The sequence below is a fragment of the Mus pahari genome, chromosome X, assembly GCF_900095145.1.
Source record: "Mus pahari chromosome X, PAHARI_EIJ_v1.1, whole genome shotgun sequence".
NCBI classification, from domain to species: Eukaryota; Metazoa; Chordata; class Mammalia; order Rodentia; family Muridae; genus Mus; species Mus pahari.
In genome coordinates, this window is record NC_034613.1 from 122,039,807 (window position 1) to 122,057,963 (window position 18,157).

Consider the following 18,157-nt stretch of genomic DNA (forward strand, 5'->3'; position numbering starts at 1 on the left):
CTGGCAAATACAGAAGTGGATGCTCACAGTCATCTATTGGATGGAACACAGGGTCCCCAATGGAGGAGCTAGAGAAAGTACCCAAGGAGCTGAAGGGATCTGCAACACTATAGGTGGAACAACAGTATGAACTAACCAGTACCCCCAGAGCTTGTGTCTGTCGCTCCATATGCAGCAGTGTCATGATCTTTAAGATAGGAATTTTAACAGTACCAACTTCAGAGGACTATCATAGCAACTAAATATCTTAATCAAGTAAAGTGTTTATCACAGTGCTAATACGCTGTAGCACTCAGCTGATATCAGCTACTATATTATCATCAGCTGAGAAGTAATGTGCCATAGTTGCATGACAAGTGAAAGAAATTGAGAAAAATTTAAAAAGGCATCTCAAATCTTACTACTTAGCATTTAATTTCTTGTTATCAGTTTTGAGGCCACTTTTAAAAGTGAGATTTCTTTTTTTATTTAACTTAAACTTTATCTTTTTACTAGCACATGATTGTTTGTTGAAATAAGAGCAGACAATAGCATGGATCTGGGAGGCAGTCCATCGGACCTTTACTGAGCACCTGCTATGGTTCTTGTCAGTGTGCTAGAAGCCCCCCCCCCAGACACGAGAACTACATGTTTACATGTAAAGAACTTATAGTACCGTAGAGAGAGGACATCAAATGAACTATCAAAATGCATGTTATGTTATATTGATTAGATAAAGTAGTTGGGATCGTGTGTGTATGTGTGTGTCATTGTGTGTTTGTGTGTGTGTGTGTGTATAAACTTATGCAACATAGAATTTAAACAAGTGGCCAGGAAAAGCTCACTGAGTAGGTGATCTGAATTGAGCCTTGAAGGAAGTAAGAGAGTGAACTGTGAGGCCTCTCAAGGGAAATGCAAGAAGAAAGGCACACGAAGGGAGGAAGCGTAATGGGATAGGAAATTAGACAGGTCACCGAGAGCAGATGTTGTAGTTGTGTTTTGTTGTTGTTGTTGTTGTTGTTTTGTTTTCATTGTTTTTTCTTAAGTGCGGAGTGTTCTTTGCAGGGAGGTGAGAAGAATTGCGGAAGCTCCTTCAAGTATGAGCTTGAGTTGACTGATGTCAGTCATCTGCTCCTCCTCTGTGGTAGCTTACTTCTCAAGAAGCCTGGAACAATGATAAATGAGATAGATGTCAAGCAGGTCCCACAAAGCTGCCCTTCACACCCTGTGGACTGCACAGTATGGGCTCATTGTATAATAGAGGGTACACAGAAAGGAATACTGACAGTGACTCCGGAGAAGACATCGGAGCCAAAGGCCTTATTAGGACAGTTCTGCCACTGACATCAGTTCATGCCAGTGAACCCTCTTGCCTTATCAGCCTTCCAAGCCTCCAGCAGGACCTTCTCTCACTCAGACCAACTATCTGATGGGCTTAGCTGTTCTCCCTGCCTGTTTGTCACCACTGGATGGCAGTGACCCTTTCAGCCCTGTAACCTAAGACATGGACCTTTCTGTAGGAAAGCAGTAGAGATTTGGCATTTGTTGGCTAGTGAGTAAGTACCCTGTATATTATCACCCTCCTGCTTCATAGTCCCCAAGTCTCTGGCAAACCCTCTCCTACTATGAACTTCTGTTTCTTCTTGGGAGGCGTTATATCTTTTCAGTGATCCTCTAAGTATATGATGTTTAGAATTCAATAAGAGATTCTAGGAAGGAATATTGGAGACTACAGGAAAACAATCATGTTTAGCAGCATCCAGAACAGGTACTTAATTAATATACCTACCCCAAAATGACACTTTACCAACTAAACATTCTACCTTCGTTAAACTGCTATCTTGAGTTACGTTTGTGGCTCAACCCAAACCTTAAATCTTCCTTGATTGCTTGGTCAGTTTGTATGTGACCTGCTTCTGAGATACTGGCCCTGCTTCCAGTGTCATAAAATGGATTATTAAGGTTTTTGTTGAGTAGTTTTTTCTTTGTCTTTTCACCTTTTAAAATTTTAGCCCAGTACACCGGACCATCTGAGTTCACTTTGCATCTCAATTTTATCCTTCAACCTCTTTGATCCTCTGCCAGCTTTGAGTCATCTTCAGACGTGGTAAGTACATTTTATATATCACGTAAATTATTAATGACATTGGAAAAGCCCCGAGGCCCTCCTCTGAGGCCTTTCTACTGGTTGCCACCTATGCTGTGGGTAAAATTCTTTAATCAATTGCCACTCCATTGGGCTGTGTTATAGTCTGGTTAATACGTTATTGTTTTTTCATTCATGAGAAAGTCATGAAATAAAATGACCAAATGCATTACTGAATCCAACATATGAGCACTGACAAAGTGTTATAACAAACAGGATGTATAAGGATAATCGAAGATGGAGACTTCGCATGTTTGCCTTGCTACAATGGAAATATGAGTATTTTTCCTAATTATAAAAGTACCATGAGTTTGTTACAAAGGTTAATAGTGTGTACTGAAAGTGGATCTACATGGCATGCTAGCACTCTGCTAGATATATCTGGCCAGTTTGTGAATTTATAAACAGCTCTAGGATTTGAGGTCATTCCCTAGAGAATGTTTCATGACCTGCTTTATCCCCACCCATCACTTAAACATCTTTCTTGTCAGAGTGCACAGCTTTACTTCATTTCCAAAATATAGTGTTCACGTTTTGTGTCAGCAAGCTCATATTGCTAGGCATTTAGATCACTGGCATGAATCCTGTACTATGATGAGACTAACTTTCTTGCTTGGCTTGATGAGTGGTGCTAGGATTCTTTCTCTTGGTTTTTTTTTTTTTTTTTTTTTTTTTGCATTTTTTCCAAATATTTTATCACCCTGCTAAATGCCCAAGGGTCACTTCTATCTAAGGGAGAACAAGTAAGATTAGATAGCTATCATTTACTGAATTATTGTGAGCCAAATTACTATTCATCAGGATTTGGGTTAGACAGTGTATTCTTTGCTGTAACTTGGAGTGGGGTTAAGAATCTTTTTAATATTCTTATTCTTTCATTGAGAATTTGAAACAATATATCTTGATCATCCCACAACTTCTCCCAGATTCACCCTTACCTCCCTACTCACATAACTTCATGTTTCTCTCTCTTGTTTTCTGTATATTTTTCTCATTTTCAAATATCCATCAAGTCCAGTTTCTGTTGCTAACTACTCTGGCATCTCATACTCTGAATACACTATTAAAGGACACTGACCATCCCTCTCTCCCAGAAGCCACCAAATGACAACAGCTCTCCTGCCGTGGTGGGAATCTCATGCCTACTTCTCCTTCATGTTGGAATTTTGTTTGGCTTGAATTATACAGGCCTTGTGCTTGCTGTCATGAGTTGTGATTTTATATGTGTATCTGCCCAGTTGTGTGCCGGAAACACTGTTTACTTGAAGTAATCCACCAGCACACCACACCACTACCATAATCTCTGTAGCTCCTCTTCTGCTAACTTGCCCTGAGCTTTGAGAGTAGATGTTTACTATGGATGTCCCATTTCAAAGTCTTTTATTCTATGATATAAGAAGAAATTTCTTTCATGGGTATTGAGTAATGAAGGTTTTTTTTTTTTTAATCAAGCACTCCAGGATGAAGATTTGAGTGGCAAACAATTTTGATAGGAGGCTACAAGTCCTAACTGGCCCTGGTATGATTAGTACCAGTGGTATGATTAGGAATATCAAAAGCCACAAGTGTCTTGAATCATTATTCCACATTATACATCCTCAATGCCAACCAAGTGGGGCCATCTTCTAGCTCCTTCATGGTGCCTTTCTTTGTATAACCATGTGTGTACTCTGACTATTCACTGTATACATGCATTTTCTAGACAAGATAGGAGCCATCTGCTCTGAATTCTTATAACTCTTTAAGATCACTCATGCTTGACTATCTGAACTTCAACTTCCTTGTTCTATAACTTGGAATAAATCATTTATTGTGTCTGGCTCTAGTTATCCTTATCTATAGAATGAACATTTGCCTAAGTGGTATATATCAAAGCACCTTGCTTAATGACTGGCTGATACTAAGCATTTAGGGAATGTTAGTCATGATTATTGTCATCATCATCATGGGATAATATCCCTTACACCATTGAATTGTGATGGAGACAAAACAGGAACATGGGCAAAGCCCATGTTAAGGCTCAGTATAGGAAGAGTGCCAAACAAATGATAGAAGTTACCGATTTTTGTTTATATCTCCCTTTGGATAGTTAGCTTGTTTTCTCTTCTGTCACTTCTATGCATGTTCATGTCTTAATCTCCCAGAAAGCAGAAAAGAATCAGGACTGAAAATTAGTGGCGTTCTTTAAAGTTCATATAAGGAAATGCTCCTATGACTTTTAAAAAATCCCTTTCAGATTAGATCATTTGATAGGTAGATAGATCCTTTTCCATTACCTGACCCACTAGGGCAACCTGGGAAAATTGGGGCATAGAGACTCCAGCCTCTAAAGCCACTAATCACAGAATTAGCTAGGTCCTGAAATGCTAAAAAAAAAAAAAAAAAAAAAAATTCTAGAAAGATTTCTTTAAAACCACGGGCCTTATGTGTGAGTTTCTCTGGGCAGAGATGACTGTACTCCACTCATGTAGATAGCAGGGAACAAACACCCTTAGCCATTAGCCTATCAGGCTCTTAGAGTACCAACACAGTCTCCTGAGTTCTTTCTGTGTTCACTGATGTCTTTATGCAACACAGTAAAACAGATCACATCCTCCTCAAAAATCTTCTCACGGTTCTCATCTCAGGAAGTAAGGTTTTTTGTTTTTTGTTTTTTTTTTGGTTGGTTGATTGGTTTTTTTTTTTTTTTTAATACTTTGCACGGTTTACCGAGCCCAGCATAATGTAGTTCCTATGCACCTTTTTAATCTCATCTTGCCCCACTCTTCTTTCCTGCTTTGCACCACCCACAATAACCTTCAATACTGAGAATATGCCAAACTCAATGCTTTCGCTCTTATTCTGACCCTCTGCCAGGAACTAAACCTCCTCCTGGCCCTCAAATTGCATATACTTTATTTATTTTCTCCTCCAAGTTTCCACATAAATGGCCCCATGTCAACAAAAGATGAAGTCTTTTTTCGTGTTTCCAGTTCAGTTCAATTCATTGGCTTCACACTGAGAATTACTTAGAGAACATTAAAAATAAGACAATGGCCGGGCCCTTCTAGACCAAGTAAGGCAGAATTTTGGATGTTGAATTCTAGGCAATTGCAACTACTTCCTACTGTGATTTGAACAACCAGCCAAGGTTGATGGCCTCTATTCTGGTCAGTCTGTTTCTTTCCTGCTTAGTGCTTGTATCAGGCTACAATTAACTTGTTTGTTCCATCCACTTAATCAGTAAATATTTATTGAGTACATACTGCTTGCCAAAGATTACTGGAAACACAGGAAGTAAAATAGTGAACACAATGAATACAAATCCCAAACTTTATAAAATAGCAATTCCAATAAGGAAGGCAGACAATAAGCAAGATCAGTTAGGCATTTGGTGTTGTCTCTGTGATGTTACTGACTAAATCAGTAAGACATACTATGGAATATGTATGTAAAATTCTACACCGAAAGTTTGTATCTTCCTATAGATTCATAAGTTAAAGTACAAAGCCACAATGTGGTGTAATTTAAGAGATGGAATTTGGGGAAAATGATTATGTTTAGATGGGGTCATGAGAATGGGGCCTTGGTCTGTGGGATTAGTGTTCTTCTAAAAACTGCTGACTTTACAGAGGTTTCTCCTTCCCACTTCCCCTAGTCTGGGTAAGGGCACACATGTGAGCCATGAAGGTATGGAAGCTGCTTATAGGCCAAGAGAAAAGGGTTCAAAAGGAGCTGGACGTTGTCTACATCTAGATCTTGGATTTTTATACCCTTGAGAACTCTGATAAATGCACTTCTATTTATGATGTCTAGTCCATGATCTTTTGCTATGGCATCTTGAATTGACTAAAGTATCTAGCATGTTAGATTACAAATTCTAAGAAGAAAGCTGAAAGAAAAGAAAAGAGAGAGAGAGAGAGAGAGAGAGAGAGAGAGACAGACAGACAGACAGACAGACAGACAGACAGACAGAGACAGACAGAGACAGACAAAGAGAGAGAAGACAGTTTGGTTGGACATATAATTGTAGAGTCCTTGGCCTAGGCAGGAGGATATGGAATAAAGACCTGAGAGAAGTGAGAACCATAGATTTGCATTTACCAGGATGCAGCACATTTAAACCAGAGAAAGCTTGTGTACATGTACTGAAATTGAATCCTGATGTAACTGGGGTGAAAACATAGGGATAATGTGTGTATAGTTGAGAATAAGGATAAGCATAGTAGGAGATAACTTCAGAGAGTTGGAGTGGTGCTGAGATAATTGAGGCTTTTAAGTTTGCTGGAACACCTTTGGCTTTTACTAAGAAGTGAAACTCATCCAACAGAGAGTAGCTGTCTTAGTTATATTTCTACTGCTGTGATAAAACACGATGGGCATTTAAAAAAAAAAACAACTTGTGGAGGAAAGGGTTTTTTCATCTTATAACTTATAGTCCATTTAAGGGATACTGGAATAGGACCTGAAGGCAGAACCTAAAGGCAAGAACTGAAGCAGAGGCTGTGGAAAAATGCTGCTTACTGGTTTGTTCTTCATGAATATCTCAGCCTGCTTTCTTATACCATCTGGGACTGCCTGCCCAGGGGTTGCATTGCCCTCAGTGTACTAGACCCTAGTGAGCTGGGCCTACTACCTATGGTTATTATTATTCAAGAAAATGGTCCAAACGCTTGCCCATGGGGCCAATCTTGTGGAGGCATCTTTTCAGTTGAGGTTCCTTCTTCCCAAATGACTCTAGATTGTGCCAAGTTGACAAAGCACTAGCTAGCATAGTAGCATAATTTGATGGGGAATTGAATTGGCTCACTATCTTCTTTGTTGAGAATAGACAGAGCAAAGGAGGTGGAACCATCTGGAAAGCTAATGTAGACAAGAGATGATGGTGCCTTGTAGTATGTTGGTACTGATGTTACAATAGAAATTGCTGTGGCTTGTGCAGTTTGGGTCCTGGAAACCTGACTAGGGGTGGCAACGGAAATCAAGAAAGGACAGGTACACAGACACACATACCATGAAGCTGAGATCAGGTAAGATTCTCCTACCATTCCGTCATCAAGTTGGAACCTCATCATGTTTATTAGGATAGCACAGGGGAGGGGTTAGCTGGCTTAGTAGGTCATCTCTGTAGGTTATGAATCTCAGGCTGTAAACATCCAGGAGAAAGAAGCTGCAGTTGCTAGTCTTTGCATACAGCAATTACTCATTCATAAACCCATATACTTGATTCTGTGGGTAGAGCTTTGCCTACCACTCTTGAGCTTGGACCATAGGGCTAATGGCTGTGTCAGTTATCTCATGTCATTGACAGGCTATGCCCATGTCAAAATATACATTCAGTCAGGACTTCACTTCCTCAAGGCTTCTTCCCATCTCAAAATAAACAATATAAAAACCAATGAGAAATGGTATAATTGAATGTATTATGGGAGAGAGAGTGCCCAGAATGTGGTGTTAAGACTACATTGAGCATGGGACAAAGTACACAGCCAAAGAAAGAAAATAAAAATAAATAAGAGAAGAAGGAGATTAGCAGAGAAAAATGTAATTAAGGGAAAATGGATTAGTCATTAACTGAGCTAATGACACTGAAGATATCACAGTTTTGGCAAGGACTAAGAATTAAGCATAGCATTTTGTAACATGGGGGCCACTGGTAAACTTGTTCTGAGTAGTGATTACAGGGCATTCAAGAGATAAAGGAAGGAAATAGTTTGGAGACAATGGAACAAGTACATTTTTTCTTGGTAACTTTTCTGTTATCAGATACCTGTAAAGAAAAGTGGAAATGGTTTATTTTGGTTTTCAATTTGAAGGTATGCTATCGTTCATCATGGTGATGAAGGAGACAGAGACAGCTGTTGACATTGCATCTGAAACGAAGAAGCAGAAAATACTTAGGAAGTTAGGCCAGTCTACAAAACTTCTAGGTTTTTCTTCCAACAAGGCTCTGTCCCCTAAAGATTCTGCAACCTTCTATAGCAGCATTACCAGCTGGGCCCAAGTATTCATACACATGAGCCTGGGGTAACATTTCTTGTTGTTCAAACAACAGCATCTACCCCATAAAGTTAAGTGCCATATCATGAAAAAAAAAATACTAATTCTAAGTTCAGAATTTCCAAGTTTTGTTATCAAGCCCAGCATTGTATTGTCTGAGAGTCAAGGAAGTCTCTTAACTGTGAGCCCCTATAACATCAAAAAGCAAATTACACATTTCCAATATACAATGTTGCATAGTAAACATTTCCATTTCAAAGCTAGAGACAATATGTACACAACACATTGAACATGGAGAAGTCTAGCTGATGCATTTACTGTTGCTGATTTCTGTTCATGATACTGGGAACTACACTACATACTACCAAAGGAGAAAGCTAAAGATTAACCCAGTTATAAACCCTATGTTCTGTGATGGTGACCTTCTTGTAAGACATACAGGTGGAGTAGTGCCACAAAAATTGTAGTAGGAACTCACTATTAGCTGATTGAAATTAAGGCACACTCCATGTGATGGGACCCATCCCCAATACTGTCTGGGTGGTCAAGAACCTGAAAAAAAATAGTCTGTGGTCTTAGGGAAAACAAAAGACTACTGTTCTCCTAAAAGAACACAGCAATAAAATGACTCCTAATGACATTCTGCAAAACTCATAGATTAGTATATTTCTCAGCCATCATCAGAGAAGCTGCCTCCAGTAGTAAATGGGAACAAGTCCAGAGATACATATGGACAATGGGCAGAGTATGAATGACCTTGGAATACTCCATCCTAAAGGGGATGTCTCCACCAAATATCTCAGGACACTGCAAATTCTGTAGAAGAGGAGGCAAAAAAGAATTTAAGAGCCAGTTGAGATGAAAAGCGCCAAGGGAGTAAGTACTAATCACAGAAGGACTGATGATCTCACAGATACTGTGGCAACATGCACAGAGCCTGCACAGGTCTAAGCTAGATAGGGTTCCAAACTTAGAAGGGAAATAGACATAATCACCCATTTGTGACCCAGAAGCTGTCTCCAATGGGTAACTACTCACAAAGGAAAAATTAGTTTTCTACAATGTAGTTTCACTATCTATGCAAACCACATTTAAGGGCAGTCTTCAAGACTGGCAATAGATGGCCAACACAAAACAAACTTAAGGGCATCTTTTTTCTTTTTTTCTTACAATGCATTGTCTTGGTTATATTTTTCCTTATAGATACTTTTCTTTTATATTGTATCTTCTTATTTTGTGTTTATGGTTTTCCTGTGTATACAAACGTGTGTCTCAGTGTCAGCATGGGTTTCTTGTACCTTTTCTTTGACTCTTTTTTTCTGTTTGTTTGCTTGTTTTTTCCTGTCCTATTGTGGTTTGTTTGTTTTTATATTATCTTATTATTTTTAAAGACTTCTTTATATTCTAAGGAGAGAGAGAGAGAAAAAGAAAGGTTCTGTTTTGCTGGTGGGTAGTGGGGAGAACCTGGGAGGAGATGGGGGCAGGTAAACTATAATTAGTATATATTTTGTAAAACAAACTTATGTTCTATTTTAAATAAAAAGGCGAAATGAGGACATAACAAGGAAAGATTAACCAAAAGCAAGACTGAAGCCCAACAGCATAAACACAGAATTCAACAGACCCATGTCTTCCTTATGGGGCTCAAGATGGACTCATCTTGTTTCGAAAGGTCTTAAGTAGTCCTGCCCTTCTACATCTATTGCCTGTAGCATACACAGTCTTTATCTTGGACTGGCTTCACTACATGCATGTAGCATTCTTTGACAGATGTCCCATAGTTCTCATAACCAATGATTGGCGCCTGTCTTACAACTTAGACTTCATTTTCAAAACTAAGGGCCTGGAGAGATAGCTCAGCAGTTAATAGCAGTTGTTGCTCTTCTAGAGGACTGATGTTCTATTTCTGGCATCAACATAGTGGTTCACAACTATCTGTAATTCTAGTTCCAGGGAATCTAATGCCCACTTAACTTCTTCAGGCACCAAGCTTGCATGTGGTGCACATACATACATGCAGGAAAAATACACGTGAAATAAAATGAATAAGACTAATTTAAAAAATGGTTTGTGCAATGGCCTTTCAGAGACCCATTGAAAGGTTTCCAATTCCTTGGCTACATATGAGCTGACCAAGCTCTCTGGAACTATTGAACAAGACTCCACAACTCAACCAATCTTGCATTTCTGTGTCTGAAAAATTAGTAACATGTGGATGATGCTGTCAAGTTCTGTTGCCAGATTGGAATACATTTTGGTACCCTTGAACCACAACTATATATAGCAATCTCTGTATGCATTGATGGCTGAATCTGCAAAATCACTTTCTTATGCAGTTAGTTTTGAACAGCAAAAAAAAAAAAATCTTCTGTCACTTTTCAGTTGAGGCAGTCTTCTTTTACAAATTAGGGATAAGATGCTTGGGTTCTTGCCCTTAGAGCATCTTTCCTGTTGTGCTGGTGCAGAATATGAGATTTCTCTCTCTCTCTCTCTCTCTCTTTTTTCTCTTTAATGGCAGGCACTAGCATCTTTAACTATTACAACCTTTTACGTAGCCATAAACTTTCTTCTGTTCTTTTTCTTGCCAAAATGTGTATTGCTTTGAACCTGTCTACTTCATTTGCTATTCTCTTTTACTGTATAACAATAAACCTACTGCAGCTGGAATGCTATCCTAACTTGGAAGAATCTTCCACAAAGGACACCATTTTGTCATGACATTGAGCTCATTATTTTAAAATTCATTGTCACCCAGGTTTTGTAAGACAAGGGCCAAATGAAACCAGGTTGTTTGCCAAAATATAATATGAATGGTTTCTAGCTCAGTTTCCAAAACTTCATGCACCACTGTCTTTATTTCTTTGGCCTTTCAGAGTTCTACTAAAACAGTCCACTAATTTATAGCACTCTAGGACATTTCTAGTCCAGTGTTTCTTCAAACTCTTGTTCATTCATCCCACAGACAAGTTTCACCAGTCTATAAACTATTTGGTCAGTTTTGTCACAGTAAAGGCCTTATTTCCCAGTACTAGCTTTCTGTATTACTTGCTTTTCTCTTTGCTTTGACAAAACACCTGACAAGAATCAACTTAAGGAAGAAAAGGTTTATTTTTGGCCTATAGATCAGGGAAACTACAGTTCATCATGGTTGAGAAAGATGTAGTGGAAGATGTTCTTAGAAGCTGGCTGTATTGCATCTGAAATCAGGAAACTGAATCAATAGGAAGTGGGATCTGGCTAAAAAGCCTCAAGGCCCACCTATACTGAACAACTTCCTCTAATAAGGCTCCACCTCCTAAAGACTCTGCAGCCTTCCCAAATGGTGCCACAAACATACAGTCCTATGGGGGACATTTCATAGTCAATCCACAACAACATCAATTAGTGTAGGAAAAGAAAATTGGTGGCAGCTCTAGGGAGGATTTTATTAACTATTTTCCATGGGATAAATAATAATCTATTGAGATCTAGCTTCCCATGTAAGAATTTAAGCTTCTTAAAGATAGAAACAAATTATACACCTCAGATAACTTCCATAGCACCTTGAAGCACCTTGGGCACTCAATACATTTTTTTCACTTATATTCCACTAATTGTCCCATTCCCAGTCACCTTCTGCCACATCTTTCCCCTCACCCCTCCCCTTCTCCTGCTCTGGGTATCTTTTCACCCTGCTACATCCAGTCTCTACAAGGCTAGGCTCATCTTCATAGGTGAAGAAATGAGTTCATGAAAGCAGGTGCCAAAACCTCCAGTAGGAATACATGAGACTGGGGAGATGGCTTAGTAGTAAAGAGCACTGGATACTCTTCTAGAGGTCTTGAGATCAATCCCCAGCAACCACGTGGTGGATCATAACCATCTATAGTGTGATCAGATGGCCTCTTCTGACATGTAGATATACATACAAATAGAGCTCTCATACATAATAAAAAAGAATACTGTGGCAGATGAATTGGGTACATGGTGCCTTTCATTTCCATCATTGTTGTTATATTCTTGATGTACCAAACTTGTTACAGACCAATGTAACATGAGGATTGACAGGCATGAAAATGATGACCTCTCTTTGTCAAGAAAGAATGGTGTGTTCATTGTATGTACTCATTCATTGCTAGGGTCAGATAGGCTGTTGAACTTTAAGAACTGGGTGAGGTCAGGAATCTGCCAAACAAGAAATCTCTTTGTGTTAGCACAATTTGCTGGGATTTGTCTGTATGTGGTGCAGGGTATGGGTGATTTACATGCCACATTGACACCCCAGAGTATCCGTTTGCCAGAGTATAGTTAATAAGTTTATCACACAACTCTGGCCAAAGAGCAGCTACGTAAAAGACTGCAAAGTAAAAAGCCATGGTCATGTTGTCACCTGATGCCTTGGCACTTGATTCATCTTAGTTGCTGTGCTGTACAATCTTCAACAGTGTAAGGTGACAAGCTGACCCAATGAGGATGTCCCATGGTGCCTATGACTCAGTTATTTCTGGAAAGATGGAATGGCTCAATGCCCAGCTGGCACAGAGGAAATGCTCACTAACATTGGAATGAATGGGCCCCTTGGGATTTTGTGACACATGCATACAGAAAGAAGGCTTCGTTTCTATGTCTTACCCATCATCTCATTCCATATTCAAATGCATCTCTGTACTAGGGAACGGCTAGCAATATGATAATGCCCTGAGCTTAAGAGACAAAGGAAACACAGTTATTTAGCAGAAACTGAAGACATGCTTCTGTCCACTATCTTCTTTTACAAGTATCTTGCATTCTCTTAGAAGGTATTTCAATCAGCATTAACCTAGTACCTGATTTGGACCACATCCTGTGTTTTTTCTAATGCTGCAACTATAATACTAAAATAGTATCCCCATTACTAAAGCAATTCTAATAAAATTGATGTTGACAGATATTGAGCTCCTACTATGGGCTAATCACTAAGCTAAGAACTTTGCATGCTTTGTAGCAGAAGATGGCCTATTTGGCCATCATTGGGAAGAGAGGCCCCTTGGTATTGCAAACTTATATGCCCCAGTACGGGGGAATGCCAGGGCCAAGAAGTGGGAGTGGGTGGGTAGGGGAGCAGGGGTGGGGGGAGGGTATAGGGAACTTTCAGGATAGCATTTGAAATGTAAATAAAAATATCTAATAAAAAAATAAAAGAACTTTGCCTGCATTATATTTTTCTCCACAGGGACAAACAAAACAAAACAAAACAAAACAAAACAAAACAAAACAAAACTAGATCGCAAAGAATAAAACCTACCTGTTTACTTGGTATTGTAATTGTCTTCATTGAATAAAGTCATTCAGTCTACAAAGGGATTGAGTTGAAATTCATGCCCATTTTATCTCTCTAAAGAATCTTAGTTTAATTCATCCTATAAACAACCACCAAACCCAAACACTACTGCATATGCCAGTAAGATTTTGCTGAAAGGACCCTGATATAGCTNTCTCTTTTGAGGCTAAGCCAGTGCCTGGCAAATATAGAAGTGGGTGTTCACAGTCATCTATTGGATAGAACACAGGGCCCCCAATGGAGGAGCTAGAGAAAGTAAAGGGGTCTGCAACCCTATAGGTGGAACAACAATATGAACTAAGCAGTACCCCCCAGAGCTCATATCTCTAGTTGCATATGTAGCAGAGGATGGCCTAGTTGGCCATCAATGGGAGGAGAGGCCCTTGGTCTTGCGAAGATCACACGCCCCAGTACAGGGGAATGTCAGGGCCAGGAAGCAGGAGTGGGTGGTTTGGAGAGGATATAGGGGACTTTTGGAGAGGAAACTAGGAAAGGAGATAGCATTTGAAATGTAAATGAAGAAAATATCTAATAAAAATAAAATAAAACTAATAAATAAAAATAAATAAACAAGGCCAAAAAAAGAATCATAGTTTATATGATTTTTTTATAATAGCATTAATTTCTTTGTAAACTGCAAATTGGAAAGTATTCTTCTGCCTAGAAACTTAATATGACATTGCAAATAAAATCCAACTTACTTTTTGAACTATCAATGCCTGGCCCTGTCTACACTTTGCCCTGTTCCTCCAGCCTTTTCTCATTTTTCCCCTCTTTGTTCTCTGTGGACTTGACTCCATCGCAGCTACTGCTACTTACCACCTCTCTTGGAAAAAAACCTTTCCTATTCTGAAACAATTACCCAATGCCATCATACATACAAAAGGTAAGGATGGCCTGTAATTGTCAGTACCAGTGTTGTTCCAGGGATTCTTGATGGTCTGTCTTCATACTCTCCTACTCTCACTTATAGTGTAAGATCCAGGTAAGTTTACTGCATCCCAGATTCTGTCCAGCAGCAAGAGTCATGTAATGCTCAGAGGTCAGTATGGACCCCCATCCTCATTCGTCAATGTGATGGCAGGGGTGAGAACATAATATGTCTAAGACAGTAGAGAAGCAATGAACTGACTCAGCAAACCAATAATCAATATCTCATTCTAATTCTCCTCCTTTGCAGCTGGGGTATATTAGACAAAACTTCTCCCTTTCCAGTAGCTTCAATTTCCTTATCAGTCAATGAGAACAATTCCCCCTTCCTCTAAGAGGTTGTTTTGAATATATAAGGAAACAGAATGTAATTTTGTAAATCAAAAATTCAGGCAAAATAGTAATGTGACCACTTCAACTACTGCCCTAAGCTCCTTACATGTACTATTGCCACCAATCCTTAGAAAAACCCAGTGGTATTTCCATTTCTACAAATGGGAAAAATTAGTCAACGAGATTATTAATTTGTTTCTTCATCAGTTCCCAGCTGGGAACCATGTCTGAATAAGGTTTACCATCCCCTCCCCCAAATTTAGTAGGTGGAGTATCACAATGAATGGGGAACAAATGCGAATGACAAAAGGGTGTGGCATACTCAGCCTGTCTAAGAAACTGTGAGAGAACAGGGTCAGTTTGCCTCTTTCTTGTTGTGAAGGTAAACTAAAGCAACCAGCCACAGGGGAAGTAAGAAAGGAACCGAAAATAGAAAGCCCCATGCTGTCCTCTATTTCCAGCAGTCACAAATGACAGAAATACGAAAGGAAGGAAAGAGCAGGGGAGTGAAATGGCTGAAGTGTTGAATCCCTGTCCAATTTGTAGTGAGTAAATAGATCATTATTAAGCACCATAGCAAATTTCTGAATCTCTTGTGCTTTATTTCTCTCTAAGCATGGAGCTGTAATTACTGATGAATGTGCCACTGGCACCTCAGCATGTGACATCATCTTGATTTTTGCAGAATACAAAAATCATGAAAACTGTAATCAGCAGAGAAAGAATTGAGCTGAATTTTCTTGGACTAATAGGGTGGATTCATAAAAAATTCAGAACATTTTTATGTGTGCTTGCCTTATATTTATTATCAAAATTCCTTGAGTTATTCCGTTAGCATCACTGAATGTCTGGGGCCTGGCAATACATGTACTATACAGTACAAACACAATGATATTGCAAAGAATGCAGACATTCAGCCTAAAGTTAAACCTGCAAAAGTTAAACCACATACTAATAGGGTTTCCTGGAGCTTTTTCTTTCTACTTACCATGGAGCCAGTCCATAGCATTGGAGGCTTATAGACAGTGATGGGTTTTAAGAACTCATCATCCAGTTTACATGAGAGAGCACATCTTGTTTTTACAGTATTGCAAATACTGGATAAAAAGGTTTAGTAAGTAGCCTTGTGAAAAGTGTCATTATTGTCACTATGTGCTATCTGGGTGTATAAGAAAATGGATTGATATAGAGCGTTTTCTAATTCTGTACTCATCTAATGGTATAGAGGCATCCCTTATTCTATTTTTTGAAACAATAGTTAATGTTACTGTTTTTGAGTACTTCCTTGGTGCTATACACTTTGGAAAACACCTTGTACATATTATCTTATGGCGTTTACCCAATAACCTATTTAATAGGTATTATTTTCTCTATTATAATGTTGAGTCAGGCTCAGAGATGTTAAAGTAACTCATCAGGAAAGTGGCTATGAAAATTAGGATTACACAAGAGAGATGGGATCTTGTATTCTATTTTGGTTTTGTTTTAGTTTATGAAGACAAGCTTTCATTGTGTTGCACAGATAGGATTTAAGGTTTCTCAGTCTTCTTATTTTCATCTTTATAGTTCTAGGCTTAGAGATATGTGTGATATTGCTTCCAGCTAGATTCTAGGATTCAGTATCTTTATGTCTGCTTTGGAGTATATTTTAAACAGGGTAAAAATACAAGGCATACATATCTTGGAAAGGCAGATTTCATCTCAAAGAGGGATGGTACAAATTCTCTCTGGTCTATATGCATAGAAGTGGCCATAGAGTGAAATGCATGAGCTATTGAGGCAGATCCAGCTTAAATAATCCTTGGTCAGTGTAGGTTCTTGGACTTCTTTTTATTATTATTAGATATTTTCTTCATTTGCATTTCAAATGCTATCCCAAAAGTCCCCTATACCATCCTCCCTCCCTGCTCCCCATCCCACCCACTCCCACTTCCTGGCCCTGGCATTCCACTGTACTGGGGCATATGATCTTTGCAGGACCAAGGGCCTCTCCTCCCATTGATGGCCAACTAGGCCATCCTCTGCTACATATGCAATTAGAGACACAGTTCTGTGGGGGGAGGTTACTGCTTAGTTCATATTGTTGATCCTCCTATAGGGTTGCAGACCCCTTGAGCTCCTTGGTTACTTTCTCTAGCTCCTTCATTAGGGTCCCTGTGTTCCATCCAATAGATGACTGTGAGTATCTACTTCTATATTTGCCAGGCACTGGCATAGCCTCTCAGGAGATAGCTATATCAGGGTCCTGTCAGCAAAATCTTGCTGGGATGTTAAATAGTGTATGGGTTTGGTGGTTGTATACGGGATGGATCCCCGGGTGGGGCAGTCTCTGTTTGGTTCTTTCTTCTGTCTTAGCTCCTAACTTTAGCCAGAAGCAGGAAAGAACCCATGTGTCCCTCAACAGAGGAATGGATACAGAAAATGAGGTACATTTACACAATGGAGTACTACTCAGCAATTAAAAACAATGAATTTATGAAATTCTTAGGCAAATGGATGGATCTTGAGGATATGATCCTGAGTGAGGTAACCCAATCACAAAAGAACACACATGATATGCACTCGCTGATAAGTGGATATTAGCCCAGAAACTTAGAATATCCAAGACACAATTTGCTAAACACATGAAACTCAAGAAGAAGGAAGACCAAAGGGTGGATACTTTGTTCCTTTTTAGAATGGGGAGCAAAGTGCCCATGGAGGGAGTTACAGAGACAAGGTTCTTGGACTTCTAAGGAAGCACTAAGGGGATGTATAATTTTCCAATGTGAAAGGCTGGGACAGGGAGAGGAACAGTCATTTAATACTAATTTGTATAGCTACTCAAATTAGTAATCATGAGCTTCACCCCATCCTTTTGCCTTGGAGGCAAATAGAGACTTTTCCATGTCACCCACTTCTCTGGGCTTAACACTTTCATAAAACTCCGTTCATCAAATCCCAAATACAAAGCTTGGCTTCTTCTGTACCACCTCTAGAGGTTCTCTCAATACCATGAGCAGTAGTCAGGAAAAAATACATCTCTTTGTGAGTGAAAGTGTTGCCAGGAATTCTGAGTGTGGCCCAGGGACTTGCAGATCAAAATCACCCTAGAGTCACTACTGGAACCAGTAATGTGTGCCTTGCCATATCTTCTAGGTGATTCTGATGTGCATTTACATTTGGAAATCACTGTCTAGATGGACAAGCAGAGCTCTGAATGCTGCAGACATCAATATGCACATGGCTCATCAACTCTCAGACCCAGCACAAAGCATAGATCATCTCATAGAGAAGGAGTTGGAAAAGGACTGTAGCCTTGAGCTAGTCCTGCAGAGCAATGTCACCTTCAAATACACATGACACTGATGAGCAAGGGTGTTCGTCAGTTCTTGTTAATCTGTACCTGCATCAGAAAATGTTGCTTTGCAAGCTCAGCAGCCACCCAGAGGCATGCCAGCTACTCTGTGGAGGGTGCAGTCCCTGATGGTAGGGGTACTGCACCTTGGAAC

General features: G+C 39.5%; 1 protein-coding gene across 5 annotated transcripts in view; it reads left to right on the forward strand.

Annotated features, from left to right (window-relative positions):
* Pak3 (p21 (RAC1) activated kinase 3) overlaps positions 1-18,157 on the forward strand; it is a 263,551-nt gene that overhangs the window by 41,502 nt on the left and 203,892 nt on the right. For 2 of the 5 annotated variants that reach the window (XM_029534085.1, XM_021188506.2), the window contains exon 2: positions 1,992-2,086. The exons of the other annotated variants lie outside the window; for them this stretch is intronic. The gene's annotated coding sequence lies outside the window, so the exon portion shown is untranslated. The remainder of the gene's footprint in view (positions 1-1,991; positions 2,087-18,157) is intronic. 5 annotated transcript variants of the gene reach the window in all.